We start from the raw sequence: 16,688 nt of genomic DNA, 5'->3' as shown, positions 1-16,688 counted from the left end.
ACAGATCTGTCTTACGGCAGAGCTGACTTTAAATGAGAATTCGACAACTATTACTGCTCTTGTTCCTTATTACGCGAAGAAGAAAATAAGCTCAGAAAAGATGGCCACTTACCCAAGGTGACCCATGACTGACGCCATGTTTGTCTAATTCCATCACCCCCCCACCACCACCACTTTTAACACCTCTGCCTCATTTCTAAGCACGTGGAACTGGACAATTGTTATGAACCAACTTCTATGTTAAGAAAATAAAACTTTTCCAGAAACACCTTAATTCAAGATGATCCACGCAAGTGTCTGAATCATCTATTTATTTTTAAAATCAAGTAGGTAATCTCCTTTGTACATACTAAATATGTCCCATTCTGCTCACACTTTAATAAATTTTTCTCATTTGTAAGAGTTGCTGAATAGAGCAAGTGAATTGTTTTACCCAGTAGGTGGTGGAGCAGTAATGAAGAAGCCTTGTGATTAAGTAGAGTTGGAGCCTCTTATCTTTCTCACTGAGTGGGAGGTACCATTAGTAGTAAAAGTAATTACCTGTGTAGAACACACTGATTGCATCAAGTACCTACTATAAGCCACTAAGATAGTCATCTCAATTTTAGAGCTTCTCAAGAGATCTTCATTTGATGTTAATTTTACATTTTTAGCCAAAGTACATTATTTTTGGAAAACATTGTGTTAGCCTGACTAATTTTTTAAACCTCTTGAAGGACTTCTTGTGCCCTGGTTGTTTGCTCATGGATGGCCTTTCTCCAAAATGGCAGTTCCAAAGAGTCCACAGAACAAAGTTGGAAATGATAAGCTCTCTGAATGTTAAAGAATCTATTTGGTGAGAGTTGATTTTACATGGGATTGAAACACCCGTGCTTTCATCTATAAAATCACAAAGTCCATTATGGGAAACTGCCAGGTACTTACAGCAGTAATTCCTACGAAATTGTCCATGCCAAATCTTGTTAAATGTTGTATCGGATAGTTTCACTAAACTTCAGATTCTTCTTTGATAGAAATATTAGAAACGGTGGCGGGGGGGGGGGGGGGCTTGATTAGATTGAGGCCAGGCCAGACACCTGACACTTAGTGGTGGTAATTCAGCAAAACCCAGCAAAGGGATTTTCGGAGGTCAGAGCATTCTTCCTACTCTTCCAACTGGCCAGCAAAATGACCACAGCTAGTGCCTTCACCTTAGAGCTGTAAAATGAGCAGATCAAACAGGTTTCCCAGCTAAGTCCAAATTTATATGAAATTAGCTGAATTCTTTACCGTGTTTGCGTTTACAGGGAGGAGTCTAAGCGATAGCTGGGTCACTAATTGAATGCTATGCCTTTGTGTCTGTCAGCCTGCCTCTCTAAATGTATATCATCTAATTTTTACTTGAGTCGTGCCAAAATATTACCTTCCCTAGGCATGTAAAAAGACATTACTTGTACACCTGGCACATTATTTAGGCTTCCCAAGTAGTCTCCAAAATATCATTTTGAAGCCTCATATTTGTATTGGTTTGGCCCGTAGGACAAAGATTGGTGGTCCCTTAGCCAACATATCTACTTTCCTTGTATTGCTGCCCATGTCACAAAGCCAAAAGATGATTACCAGATTGTGATAACATAACCTGATGAAAAGAACAAACAGGTTCCCGAGTCAGAAGACCAGGTTCAAGTCCTGGTCTTACCATTTTTACCAGCTGTGAGGCATTCGGCAAATCACTTATCAGATTGGAGCATCAGTTTCCTCTATGTAAACTGGACACAATGGTAGTACTTGCTTGATAGGATTGCCGTGAAGACTCAAATCAAATGAAACCTTGTGGAATTTTGTTTCTTTTTTTTTATTTCTGGAAGGAATCGTAAGAACCTCCGGGTTGCAGTGGTTAGCTTCACAAATAAGGAATAGTGTTGCTTTGATGTCTTTTTTTTTCCTTACCTTTCTACTTGAGATTTTTAAACTATAAGCATTTATTGTCTTTTTTTATCTACTTCTGTTTTTTAATGCCTTTTGATTTATCTCAGGTGAAATCCTAAGCTCTCTTTATTATTATTTTGTTCCCTAGACTTTTCTGATTTAAAAAAGCAACAAAATATTATTAAAAATTAAATAAGATAATATAGGTTAAGATGTTTTTCATAATGCCTCTCACAGAATAAACATTAATCAAATTGATCACAAGTGATAATATCACCTCCATAACTGAAAATCTTATAATTCGGGAAGAGCAAAGAATGGTGGGACACATAGCAATTACTCTAAAGATGTTCATTTCAGCAATTCTGGTTAATTTCAGGTCCTGGAATTATGAACAAGGGTTTATATATTGGTTAAATTGCTTTATGACGAATTATAGAGAACTCTTAGAATTACTTTTGTACTAGAATTATGTCGTATTAAGAGTGTTTAAAGCAATTTAGACATTCAAGTGGGCTTAGTGTTTTTTCCTCTTCTTTTCCACTGAGATTTTCACTGTTTTGCATTAGCTTCATTGAGATGCAACCTAAGAATGTGTCATTAGTGAAAAACTGAATGGTGCTGTTGTCCATACAGAAAACAAATAACAAATTTGTCCATGAGACATGTACCTGTTTGGTACATTTCTAACAGAATGAGGTACATTCTGTTCATAGGTGAGCATTTTTGAGTAAGAAAAGAGAGGCGGCCTGAATAGGTGATCCCAAAATATGTCCATTGTACTGGTCCTCTCTTGTTGGAGGAATTTCCTTCAGGCACACTGTATTATAGGGCAAATAATGAACTGCCCTAGATGGCCTAGCCCATCATGTAGGAGCATGAAACAGCTCCATCCATCCAAACAACTATTCATAGGCAGTCCTTGCTTTGCATGGTACTATATTAACTGAGGCTTGTGGGTGCTGGTACCATCTCTTCACTTTCCTTAGGTCCATGGTCACTGAGATGCCATACAAAGCGAGGGCTGCCTCTATTTAGTACTTGCTTTATGACCATACTTCTTCTAGGACCTGGGGATATAACAGTAAACAATCAAATATTTCTGCCTAGGAATATTTACCTCAATTACAGTAGAAAGAAAATAAAGAGAAATAGATATACAGTGTGTTAGGTGGTAAATGTGAAGGAGATGGTAGAGGAAGAGTCAGGGGTCAGGGTGGAGGGTCCAGTGTGAGGGTCCCTGAAGGACGGCTCCACCGAGAAAGGGACCTATGAGTAGACACAAAAGGAAGGAAGCCATATGGATATCTGGAGGAAGAGGCTTCATAAAATCAACTCCTCACATGGGCTAAGCCTCATGTTCTTTTCTGAGAAACAGCTTTGCAGGAATGGAGAGAAAAGTTGAGCTTGGTGGGAAAGGGAAACTTTTTTGTCCAGGATCAGCAGCTCTTCCAATCAAACGAGTGGCCACTCTAAGAGATATTTCCAAAAGAATCTTCCACTCCCAAGGCCAAATTTTACCTATCCTATTCGAGTGTCTAGTTTTACAAACATAGATTGTTACTTACAGAGTTGGTTACCACACACTTGTCCCTTAGTAAACTCTATAGCCATTGTGATTTGTACACTTTGGATCCTTACCCCAAAAATACTGTTGCTTAGTTCTGATATCTGGCTCTCTAGAACTCATGAGGCAAACCCTCCGTCTCCAGCTATTGACACACTTTTTAAAGATGGTAGATGGGGAACTGGGGCATTTAATTACATCATGGCTACCCCTCCCTTTTTGCCAAGTGTACAGCCTAATTCATAATGTGCTTCTGACTTGTGTCTCTTATAAAGGAAGGTTCCGGAACTGGGGCTTGCAGGGACTTACAGCTCTCAATAAAGCTTTTGGAAGGGACTTTCTCTTTTTGTTCTCTTATGTGTATTTTAATGGCTTCTTCTGGCTTCTTTTTTAGAGAAAAACTAATAGGTCTATTGAATCAGCATTTGACAGGGACCTAAGTGACTGTAATACATTGTCATATTGGCTGCATACCCAATACTTCTCTGCTGGTAGGTTTACCTAAGGACAGGTAAATCCCTTTGGCATTTGGCTTGGCCAAAGATTTTGTACCTGCCATTTTGATAATAGGCCACTTCAGTAATTTTTGGACTAAGGCTCCAGGAAGAAGAACAAAATACTTCTCTCCCCCAGGCCTTCTCCCCAGCTGTTCTGTCTGACATTACCTTTCAGGATTTACTTAGTCTTCATCCCTTCTTGGAAGCACTCCATGACCCTATCTTGTCCAGCGGAATGGAGCTTCTTCCTCTTTTGTCTCACAATATCCCAGGCGTAGTTCTGCCCTGGTCCTCAACCCCTATTGCTACAATCCCTTTCCTTTCTCATCTGTTTCCTACTGGACGGTGCGCTTCTTGCCGGCGGGTCCTGGGGCTCCTTTCACTCAAAGTGTTTATCAGGAACTGGAATGAGGATACCAACTTTAACCCTTCTTCCCACTGATATTAACTCTTCACAGGTTTTAAATGTCACATTGTAGGTGCCTTGGTTCCGCTGAATTGACAACTTTACCCCCAAAGTGCAAACGAATAACTGGGTAAATTTTTTTTTTTTCTTAAAGATTTCTATCTAAATGGAGATTTTATGGCTTTCAGAAACCTTTAAAACCTCCCCTCTCCCCCCTATGAATTCCACTATGGAGTGAGGTATGGCATTTTTTCAATGTCTGATTTATGCCCGGCAGCAACTTAGCTTCCATAATTAATTGAAGACCCCATCTGAGGAAGACAGTGTTCTGGAATTTCTGAGGCCTGTGGATTCCATCCAGAATACCACACAGCAACTCCAAGACTCCTCCACTGCCCCTCACCTAGATCAGAGTTTCCAGCCCTGTTTGTGAAATGTTGCTGTTCGGCTTCCAGGTTTATTGGGACGCCGAGTTCCAAAGATAGCAATTAGGTGGTTCTGCACCCCCCGCCTGACGAGGGAGGGAGCGCTGGGCCTGCACATCTAGCCACGGCCCCTTGACGGCAGCAAGAGCAGTGTGGAGCCTTCCGAGGCTCACCTCAAACTCCTCCTCGCCCCTGGCTCTCCGCAATCCACTCTTCTCCTCCACGATACCTTTTTAAATCTCCCCATTATGTTCAACAGCATGTCAGCGGAGAGTTGGGGCTTACGAGATCATGTCCAATGGGCCGAAGTGTCTAAAATAAATGTTAGCTCATAAAACATACGTGGCATATCTTTGGGGCCCAAGCAAAGCCCACACAGAGGCAAAAAAAAAAATTAAGTGAGCTTGTTTAACCCGGCAGTGAGAGGTATAGAGATGGAATTTTTTTTTTTTTTTTTTTGTTAACAGAGTTCTTTCAACTTCTGGGCAGAGGGAATATACATTTTGCTCCATGATGAAAAGTGACGAATCTGGATTTTTCCAGGGCCTGGAAAGCCAGTGTTCATAAATCCATTCATTTATTCAACAAGCCTTTATGGAACATGTGTTACAGGCCAGGCACTGTGCTTGGCACCAGGGATAAAGTTTTTTTTTACATTTTAAATACAAGCTTTATTTTAAATTTAAAGAACATTGAAAGGACACATTTTTTTTTTTACAAATTGGGTCAAACACTTCAAACATAATTTGGGAACATTAGACTTTAATTGTTAATTCAAAATAACAACATTCATAGAGCGCATCCCGGTGTTGGCCAATGTGAAATTTGCTTAAATCTAGTATTTTATACAAGCTTAATCATTAATCCTTCCTAAAATTCTATGATTATGATTCAACTTTATAAGCTTAAGCAAATCTTCTATGTAATGCCCCAGAAAACTTTTTCAAATGCAAAACATTTATGCCAGCAAGGAAATAATAAAAGTGTATATAAATTATACTGAAGGGCTCAGTGAAAAGGCTGTCTATATACAGATGCATTTCACCTACGAAATCACACACACACACACACACACACACACAGAAACCATTGAACAGAGGCACCATTACGTTCTCTTAGTTACATTACACGGCAAATTGCAGATTTGTAAATGTCATTCTATTATGTATGAACTGAAAAAAATATATATATTAAAAAAGAAAAATGTCCTTGAAGACATGGGGGAGTGGAACGTGCCTGTGTTAAGTGACTAGGAAAGCTTTGCCTTTGAGGGACCCGCAACCCAGTTGGGAAAACTGACATCAACCATGTAAGCAAATAAATGTGATTTTCAGGCACTGATGACAGCTATAAAGGTAACATGCCAGCTCGTGGGATGGAGGGCCATCTGAGAAGTCTCTGATGAAGTGATATTCTAGATGAGTCCCAAAGAGTGAGAATGAGCTGTCCAGATGAAGACAAGCAAAGAACCTTCTGGTTAGTGGAAACAGCAAGGGTGCAGGCCCTGCTGAGAGAATCCTGGGGGTGCAGAGAAGGCTGCTTTGTCTGGGGTTAGTGACTGGGGTAGATGGAGGCCGGGAAGAGGCAGCAAGGATAGGTTTGCAGGCATTCAAAGGCCGTGACACAGACTTAAAAGTTCCTTCCCGTTGAAGAATCTTAAGCACAATCATGAACCTTGGCCTGGGTTGGCATAGAGGGCCTCTCTGGACCACTGAGGTACCCCCACTTCTCTACCTGACAGCATGACTAGAAGCTTCGCCCTCCAGGGACGCCAAGCCCGCAAATACAGGTGCACTTTGGGTGGCTTCCTCAGCATCTTAAGATAACTTGCGGCAATAATTTTGCCTTGGATTTGCAGAATAAACAAAGGCTTTGTCGCGCCTCTAGTTTGAGGTAAGAGGTTACTGATGCTGTGTTTGCACACTCCTCAACCGCCACGCGGTGCAGGCCCCTTCTGTAGCTGAACTCCACTTTTTGTTTGCTGGTTTGTTTTAAACATGTCATGTTTCCGTGTAACAAAACACACATACATGCTTGATACCATTTAATATTTAATTCAAATAAGTTGCTTAATGTGTCAAATAAAATGTTCACACGTATGAATTTTTATAGTCCCTTGGGGTGTTTCGGAAGATATGTGAGTCCCTGATAGTACACAGTGGCGTTTTGAGTTCTTAACCATTCTGTCGTAATATATGTGATATGTAATATTAATATAAAATGAGGGCCAAATCAAACCAGCAATTCGGCAGCTCTGATCATTCGATTGTGGTCACTGTCACTTCTGGTATAAAATTTACCGTTCAAATACATTTATTAAAGAAGTGAGTTTATTTTAGAGAAAAAGTAACAGTATGGGGGGTACTCTGATCATGGTAACACTGGCCAGTGCAGATATGCTGAGGTCTGCAGGACACGGTCCCCGGGAAGGAATCCTGTGGTCACCAGGCATTTCTCTCAAGTTTGTAGGTCCTCCCCGTCTTTCATCTGGTATGGAATGCCTGGCAGGCTGAGAGCAAAGGCTCTCAGTAGATTCCAGTTGCTTTGCTCCGTGGTGGTTTAAATCATGTTTTAAATTTGCCTGCTACTTAAATCACCCATTTATATTCTGACTTTTTCTTATTAAATTTTGCAATATGATTATGGTTGAGGTGCAAAGCAATCGCATTCATTGGAAGTCCCATCCATGCCCTTAAGTTGGATTTTTGAAAAAAACGAAAATATCCAGGAGGAAATGAGACACTGTTGATATAAACACAACATTTCCACCTCATGTGGATGAAACCTTCGCTATAGTGTAGCTCAGACGTTCAGAGACTGAAAAACACCGTGTGTCTGTGGGTTCACCAAGGGAGGGCCTCTTGACGTCAATTCTAATTCTATACAGAGACCTTAGGAGCACTGGAAGCCAACCTAGTTACCATTCCATAGTGTCACATCCATTTTGTTGACATGTAAACTGAGTCAAGTGTCACCTGAAGCTTCCACCAGAATTCAAAGGCAGAATTTACTCTCTACCGCAGCCCCCATTACCAGAAGGCATTTCTTTGGTCAACTTGAGTCTTGTGTCTGTTGTTGATCCTGATCTGTTTGACAAAGAAAGTGTGTGGGTTGCTAGTCTATTTTTCCCTCAAGACAGCTTGACAAACAAGGTATTACCTCGGGGATAAACGTTAGCCATGGGAAAAAGGAAATTCTATTCCCTTGTATGATGCTGACTATCACATGCTATGTCATTAGATCCTTCTGAAACCCTCCTTGGAAACATTTCTCTCCCACTTGTAACTTGTATATTGCTGTATTTTTTAAAAAATATTTTTAAGCCCTGGGTAAGGATAAAATACAATACTGCATGAGAACAGAGTGGGAAAAGGATCTGAGAGGTACTGGTCAAAATGACATCCTAGGGCAGTGAAACTGATGACAAAGTATCTTACTTATATTGTGTTCATTTGGGACATTCTACTGGCAAGAAAACACTCCATGTCTGAATAGGGCTTGACCAAGGCTTAGCAAACTTTTGCCGTAGAAGAGCCAGATACGATGTATTTTTGGCTTCATATTTTTGCCATATCTGTGTCCCACTTATATTATATTTAAATTTTTTAAAACTCTTTTCCTTTTTAACTTAGTTTTCTCTGAAGCCAGGGATTGACAAACTCTAGCCCTTCAACCTCCAATTTGGCCCTCTACTTGTTTTTATAAATACATTTTAGTAGGACATGGCCACACCCATTCGTTACTGTATCATCTATGGGTGCTTTCACACAACAATGGCAGAGTTGGGTACTTTAGCAGAGATTGACTAACCCACAAGTCTCAAAATATTTATTATCTCATTCTTCACAGGAAACATCTCCTGACCCCAGTGCTAAGTAATAAAAGTCACTAAATCCCATGTTCCGTATGTTAGTTTTTTTATTTCCATTCTCATTAAAAACTATCTCATAATTGTTAGTGATTTTTACAATATTTGCTCAAGGACCCCCTAAAGACATCTCGCTTGCCACCTCTGGAACGCCAGCCACACATGGGGGGGATCTTTGTCACGATAGTCCTTGAACAACACCCGCTAGACTCTGCATCCACGTGAAAGTCTAACATATGGGTACCAGGCTCGGTGCAGGTTAGAATGTTTTCTCCCTTTAAGGACTCCCAGTGCAGTTTCCAAATTGACCTGAGAGTCAATTCATGGGTCTTTCTTCCCAGAGCTATGCCTCTACCTGCCATCCTCTTGCCAACTTTCACTCGAGTCAGCCAAGAGTCTGACATGAACATCTGCATCATGGATGTCATTATAACAGGTGTCAAAAATGTTAACTACTCTCCCAGAACACCTAGACTCTTGACAAGGTAGATGAAACCTATAGCTCTCTGTACCTGACTTCCAGAAATCAGGGCTACCAACTTTTTCTCGTGTTATGAATAGCTGGTGGCTGTTCTGTTGGATATCCCTTTGTCGGGAAAATTCTGCCTTCCAAAATTTTCCCCAGGTTTACATATTGCATTATGCAATCTCTTGTAGAGAATGCAAAGGAATTTGCAGATATCTTCTTATTTTTGTTTTTCAATGAAAATCATTTGTGTTATTACTGCCAAGGGAAGGATATCAATTGGGCTTCTTCCAGTGGTGGAGGCGGGAAATGCAGCCCCAAAATGGCTGAAATAATTAGGCAATTAACTGGTTGAGGTAAATCAAAAGTCCAGGATAAGCTGGCTTCAGATATTGCTATTTTAAGACCTCAAATCGTATCACAGAGGCTTGGTTTCTCTCTCTCTCTTTTTCTGGTCCACTTCTACTGTGTTGGCTCCATACTGAGGTAGTCTCTTCCCTCACGGTGACCACATGGCCTCCAGCAGACCCAGCTTCATGTCCTCTCAGGAATAAGTCCAGACTCAAGGAGCTGGCCCCTCTCGCAGCGGTCCCAGTCACTGTCTCATGATATCTGACTGTGCTGGTATTGGGCTCAACCAACCACTTTGGCCGGAGAAATGAGATGCTCTGATAGGGCAAGTCTAGAACATGCCATCCTTGGAGCTGAGGGAGAGTTAGCCGGCTCCCCCGAAATTGCCTGGGCTCTGAGTGAGAAGCCCGAAACAAGAGCAGAAGCTACTACCAGAATTCGAGTGGATGGATAAGAGGCAAAGCAACAATAGATTTCCTCCGTGTAAAAGCTGGCTTGCTCTCCAAGGTCTGAGTTTGGAACCTGAGAAACCACAGAGTTTCTCAACCTTGGCATTCTTGACATCTGGGGCCAGATAATTCATCGTCTTGGGGTTCATCCTGTGCATTGTAAAATCTTCAGCAACATCCCTGGCCTCTACTCACTGAACACCTGTAGCGTCTCCCTTTCCCCCACCCCAAGTTGTGACCACCAGAAATGTCCCCTGAGAGCCCAGATCACCCTCAGTTAAGAACCACTGTGTAGGCATTACAACACGAGAGTGGTGAGCCGAGGGGTCTTGTCTCATCATCCCCCAGAAAAAGATATGAAGGGGAGAAAGGGCTGTTTCCAGGGCTGTGGTCATCAACTTTACAGCAAAGATTTCAAGTCTTCACTCCCTGACGAGCCTGGAGAAGGTCTTTAGGACCAGAGGGGCTCAGCCATACCTATCCGCAGGAGCAAAACCAGGCGGTGCTGTCTAGTGCTTAAGAGTCCTGGGATCAGGGAGCACTGGGTTTGAATCCCCGTTTTGCCATACCCTTGGTCTGTGACCTTGGGTGAGTTACTTGGCAGCTCAGAGTCTGGATTTTCTCCACCCTGGAAAATAAAGGTAATTTGGGAGTTCATGCGAGATTTAGATGACCGCATATGACAACTGATTGGCAGAGGGTCAGGCCTGAGATGATCCCTCAACAAACAGGAGCTCGAACTGCCGGTATCATGTGATCAGGAGCATCATTATCATCAGAACCAGGTTTTTCCCGCAGTGACACGGACACTGGGGCCATGGGATTCTCTGCTGTGGAGGGCTGTCCTGTGCACTGTGGGTGTGGAGTCATATTCCTCAGCCTCAACACACTAGATGCTGGCTAACCCCACCTTAGTCAACCAAAAATGTTTCCAGACATTGCCAAATCGCCCCTGGTCGAGAACCTTTGATTTAAATCCACTCAGATGACCCTCTGGGGACAGTAATGATTCTCTTGCTATATTTTATTCCCAAGGCTGGTCCCATTATTTTCCCAAAGAAAAGAAAGGGGTCCTACTGCCCAGCCCGTCAAGGCAAAAGTTTGAGGTGCCTGAACCAAGGCCCGATATGATACCCACCTGACTGTTAACAGCAACTCCGATTTCCTGAGCAGGCAGAGAGCAGGAGGGTGCCCCCATCTCCTTTGGCCTTTACCTCTCAACCTAGAAAGGCTGCCCCAAGACTCCCAGATCACACTTGTTCTATTTCCAGATTCAGTCTGGCCCAAGGGATCCACGTAGTGTGTCCAGTTAGTTACTTAAAATGTGTCCTCATGTCTGGCTACCAGATGGAAAATCATTGCTCTAAAGCTTGGCCTGAATGTTGTAATGAAAATGCTTGTTAGATTTTAATGAAAAACATAGGCCAGACCATGAATAGTGTAGCTCTTTAGATGCACACGCGTAGCTGTGCAGAAATATGATAGTGCTGATGATCTGAGTGTATACAATAATAATCCTTCATTTTCCCGTGCTTGCCTGATGCTGATGTTCCTTGGAATCAGTCAGAAGCTAAGTCAGATTTACTTTTTTATTTTTTAAAGACTTTATTTATTTATTTGAGAGAGAGACAGAAAGAGAGAGCACAAGCAGGGCAAGGGGCAGAGGGAGAGGGAGAAGCAGACTCCCCACCGAGCGGGGAGCCCGACACGGGGCTCAGTCCTAGGAGCCCGGGATCATGACCTGAACCGAAGGCAGATGCTTAACTGACTGAGCCACTCAGGCGCCCCTTAACTAAGTCATATTTAGATACTGGTATGCTCAGCTTCCAGCGTCCCCCATTCAGAATCAGGGGAGCATCGTGGTTAAGAGGGTAGAATTTAAAGTCAGACAGATCTAAAGAGCTACTTACTAGCTATGTGTGCCTGGCACATAGTTGGTGCTTAATAAATATTGGTTGACTGTTGACCATTGCTCAGGCTTAGCTCATTCATCTGCAAAATACAGGAAAACCTACATCTTAGATAGTAAATTAGATAATCTGGATAAAACATTTAGTACATAAGAAACACTAAAAAAAATATAGTTACCATATGTAACAAATTTATGCGATTCCACCCTGTCTCGGTTCTTTCAACTAATATTTATTTAATGCTTGCTTTGTGCACTGTGCTAGCAATTAGTAATTCGACAACTAAAGAAGACTGAGGCGAGCGGCGGCATACCCGTTTGTAAGTTAGTAAAACTGTAAATGTGTAGCATGTAGAAAAGAAAGTTCTTTTTATCCCATTTGAATCCTAACATGTGACGAATCTCCACAAAACTGAATTGTCTCCAATTATTTAACCTCCTCAAAAATTAGGGAGAAATTCCAGGGAGAATTTCTTTCTCAGTTTCTGCCACATTGCCACATCATTCAATAATATTTTTTAATTTCCAAAAAGAATTGAGGTTTCTAGGCAAGGCACTGACAAGCAAGTTTAAGAGAATTTATTGCAGGCTTCTTCCTGATCTATCCCAAGAGGCTCTTGATTTATTTCGTTTATCCTATAGCATAAGAACATGGGTTAGATACATAAGGAATGCTGTTTTGAGGCCAGGGTTGTGGTTTTTCTGTATCCTTGGATGGCTAAAATTCCCTCTCTGGGCATATTTACTTACTGTTATGTCTTAGCATGATTTAACTCCCATTGAGTCTTTGCCTTTGTGCTTGGACCACCTCCAATGCCATCTCGCGGTCATACAAATAATTCTAGGCTTGGGGGTAAATGGATGGCAACCCCCCCTTCCCAGTGAGTCTGAGAAGCAATGAGATGAAGCTTTTTGACCGAGCCCCAGCTGGGGGAGGGGGCGCTCCGAGACAGCATGCAAGGCTTTGAGTCAGGGGGCAAGGTGTGCCTGATGCAGTTGTTTCGCTCCAGGGACAAGTTTTCATGGGGGCCGGTCGTCAATGTCCCTACTCCCGATTTAGTAATAAAAATCATGATCATTGTTATTATCATCCTCAACATTAATGGAGAGCCTTCACTTTTGCAATTCTCTCATCTTAGAATAGTCTTTTTTTTTTTAAGATTTTATTTATTTATTTGACAGAGAGAGAGAGACACAGCAAGAGCAGGAACACAAGCAGGGGGAGTGGCAGAGGGAGAAGCAGGCTTCCCGCCGAGCAGGGAGCCCGACGTGGGACTCAATCCCAGGACCCCGGGATCATGACCTGAGCTGAAGGCAGACGCTTAACGACTGAGCCACCCAGGCGCCCTTAGAATAGTCTTGAACCCACTTCCTGTTCTAACAGCTATGTGCTCCCCAAGTTCCAGTTGAGACTTGACCTCCGGCAGGAAGCTTTCCCTAATTTTTCACATCTAAAATAAAAATTGTCCCTCTCCTGATCACTTGCTATCGCACTTCCTGTTTTATTTTCTTCACAGTGGTTATTTTGACCTAGAAGTATCATGAGTAGTTTTTTGCTTATTTACTGTCATCTCCCACGACTAGTCTGGAAAGGTCATGATAGCCGGATCCATGCGCAAGAACAGGGAAGGAGACATAGAAGGAATTCCCTCAGTACGTGCTGAGTGAATGAACACTCGGTGCCTGGCTCTAGGCTAAGTTGCTGCTGAGTGCTGGCTTTTGGAAATTCAGCAGTTAAAATCCAGCCCACAACTGCCGTTGGAAAGTATACGTTATTAACCCTGGAGACTCAGCGAAACCTAGGTAAATTGCTCGAGATCCCACAGATAGGAAAAGATAGAGCCCTGATTTGCCTTCCGATCCCAGGGCCAGCCAGGCCTCTTAACCCCTCTGCAGACTGCCTCAAACCTCCTCTCCCTCTCATTTCTAAAGAAGGAAGCTTTTCTGCATTCCTGTTTTCTAGGTAACTGCCCAGGTCCTGACCCACCTGTCTGGTTTTGCAAAAAAGTCTAAATCCCTTGTTGGCTGTGGCTTCCTTTCCCCATTAGTATTCAGGGCTCACCTTGCAGTAAATGGTTAAAAAAAAAAAAAAAGTACATGTCATTAAATGCTTCAATAATGGAGTCACTTTAATATTGGGAAATTCTACCACAGGATAATGCTTTTTGGCACGATCCTGTTTTAGCAGGAAGCCTGCAGTGGAGAAGGTATGCAAAGAGAGAGCGATGGGGCATCTGTTTGCCTTCAGTTTCAGTGACAGCTGGGATCCGTGGCTTGTTTGTGTCAACGTTCCCAGGGATGGTAACTAAGATTTCACAAAGGGTCAAAGCCATCAAACCTTCTTTGCCTGCTCTGGACCCCACCCCCAACCCTCATCTCCTGTTTCCTTGTCCCTTCTAAATTAAATCACATTCCACTGCCTTTTATTGTATAACCTCTGGACAAAATACTCTTCCACATGCACCTTGCTTAAGGCAAAGTAATTGGAACAGATAATGCTGCTGGTCAAGAGCCACCAACTAATTGCTCTATACCCAGCTCCCCAGTGCTGGACGCACACCCAGCATTGACAAATCCATGGCTGGTTTCCCAATGTTGTGAGGTTTCCGAAACAATTGGTGCAATATTAATTGAAGGGGGTGGGGAGCAGGGGCAGGACTGGGAAGAAGTGAATTCCCTATAGCCATTGGCACCTTTTACTTGGTCTCTTTAGTCGCCCATTATTTTGATCATGGGTGTCTGGTTTTTTAATTTCCTGTAATCCAGCAAGGAATGGTGTTCTCTTCCTTAAGGACATCTGTGGTCTCTGCTTTTTCAAGTTCCAAAAATCCTAACAGAGATGTTTTGTCAATGACTGGATATTTCATTAGAAATCCAAAGATTCCCATTAACTTGAATTATTGTCATAGCTCTGATCAACTTTTAAGGTTAATAATTCATGACAGTTAATAACCTGTTCAGATCATCACCAAAATTATTGATTTAATAATATTTGGTCATTAATAATGGAAAAGGAGGGGGGGTGATTTTTCTTATCACTTACGTCAATTTATTCCTTATTGCCTTGCAAATCTTAGGGAGAGCCAATGATCTCACAGACTTTTAATATCCTATCACTCTTCTTGGTAGAAACCAGGAAGATGTTCTGCATTTTAAAATATCTGTATTTTGATGTTCAGAGAATACAATTAAGGTGTCTCTCATTTAATCCAATCCTCTATCAGTTCTTGATTTTAAAACTTTCTGAGAATTTGTAGAAACCGTAACTTGCCCCATCTGAGAGATTCAATAGCAAGGTACAATTGACTTTCTTCCTCTTTTTTATACTCTTCTGTTGAATCATACTGTAGTCACCTCTTGAGTTACTTTTGCTAATACACTTTGTAACTCAATACAAGAATTGAGCTGAAAAATTCATCATCAATTTGTTTTGGCAATGTGGAGTTTCAAATAGTTTTCCCACTGAGTTTCCTGTAGAGGTCACATCCACGGTGAGGTTCAAGCATCTCATTTTATGTGAAAAAAAGATGTTAAAGTCAAATGTATGAACCAGATATGTGAATGTTGATTACTATTTTGAAACGATTACATTTTATTTTCAGTTTTAAAATAACCTCTTTGGGAACCTCGTTAGAAAGTTGCCTTCATTGTTGGAATATCCCCGTGAAGGCCTATGTTTGCAGTAATAAATAACTAAAGTTTCTTGGCTGGTTTCCAAGGTGAACCAACTTTATCCTAATTTCTACTGAACACATAATGGTGTGAGGGCAAATTTCCAGAGCATAATTTTCTAGGCAATGAGAAGTTTCCCATTAAAATTGCATTTTGGGGCACCTGGGTGGCTCAGTCAGTTAAGTGTCTGCCCTCAGCTCAGGTCATGATTTCAGGGTGCTCAGATTGAGCCCTGTATCGGGCTCCCCACTCATCAGAGAGTCTTCCTGTACCTCTACCCCTACCCTGAGTTGTGCTCTCTCTCTCTCTCTCAAAAAAGTAAATAAAATCTTTTGGAAAAAAATTTAAAAATAAAATTGCATTTTGATGGTAACTGATTTCTGTATTTGGTAGATAATGTACAATATGTGTGCAGTTTTAGCTCAAGAAACACTGTCAGAATCCCCTACCTAAAACTCTATCTGCACATACCAAAACATCTGCATGAGAGGCAGCCCAAGGCAGAGGTGGAAATGTCATGGTGTCTACTATGTGATGCCAAAGCATCTGTATATTTTGAAACATTCGGACAATTAACTCTTTCACTTGTTGTCATGTAGACCCACCTTCAGTTAGAAAAGAAAAAGAAAGAAGAAAGGAACGAATGAAAAAAGAAAAAAAATTCCTGTAATAAATCTATGCGTGGTGCGCCTGGGTGGCTCAATCGGTTGAGCATCCAACTCTTGATCTAAGCTCAGGTTTTGATCTCAGGGTCGTGAGTTTAAGCCCTGAGTTGAGCCCAGTGGGGCTTAAAAACAAAGAAACAAACAAAAACAGAAACAAAAAATATGCACGGTGAAGGGTACAATTTATAGACGGTAGAAACAACCCGCATAAAACTTGGAGGATGTCCACGACTTCTGCAACTGAAACATGTTTTGGGGTCTATACTAGTGATTCTGATTCCTAGTATAACACAGATTCTTCATAAGTGACATCCTAATCAATCTGTAAAAAAAGTAAGTATGCTGAAATGAGGAATACCCCTTGGGTTTTGAGTTGAGTAGCTCAGGTATTTTAGGATAGAGCACTGTTTTTCAAATTGTGGAAGACCCATTAGGCAATCAATTTTGTGGGTTATGACTAGCATTAAAAAAAAAAGAATAGAATGGTGTATGTCTGAGTACCTTG

General features: G+C 41.7%; 1 protein-coding gene across 3 annotated transcripts in view; it reads left to right on the top strand.

The window, feature by feature from the left end:
* TSHZ2 (teashirt zinc finger homeobox 2) overlaps positions 1 to 16,688 on the top strand; it is a 437,476-nt gene that overhangs the window by 102,816 nt on the left and 317,972 nt on the right. The gene's annotated exons all lie outside the window — the stretch shown is intronic.

Source organism: Callorhinus ursinus, unplaced genomic scaffold (genome assembly GCF_003265705.2).
Source record: "Callorhinus ursinus isolate GAN/ISIS: 27379988/994484 unplaced genomic scaffold, GSC_fseal_2.0 scaffold53, whole genome shotgun sequence".
NCBI lineage: Eukaryota > Metazoa > Chordata > Mammalia > Carnivora > Otariidae > Callorhinus > Callorhinus ursinus.
The sequence above is the reverse complement of the archived record's forward strand: the minus strand, read 5'-3'. Positions and strand labels throughout refer to the sequence as shown.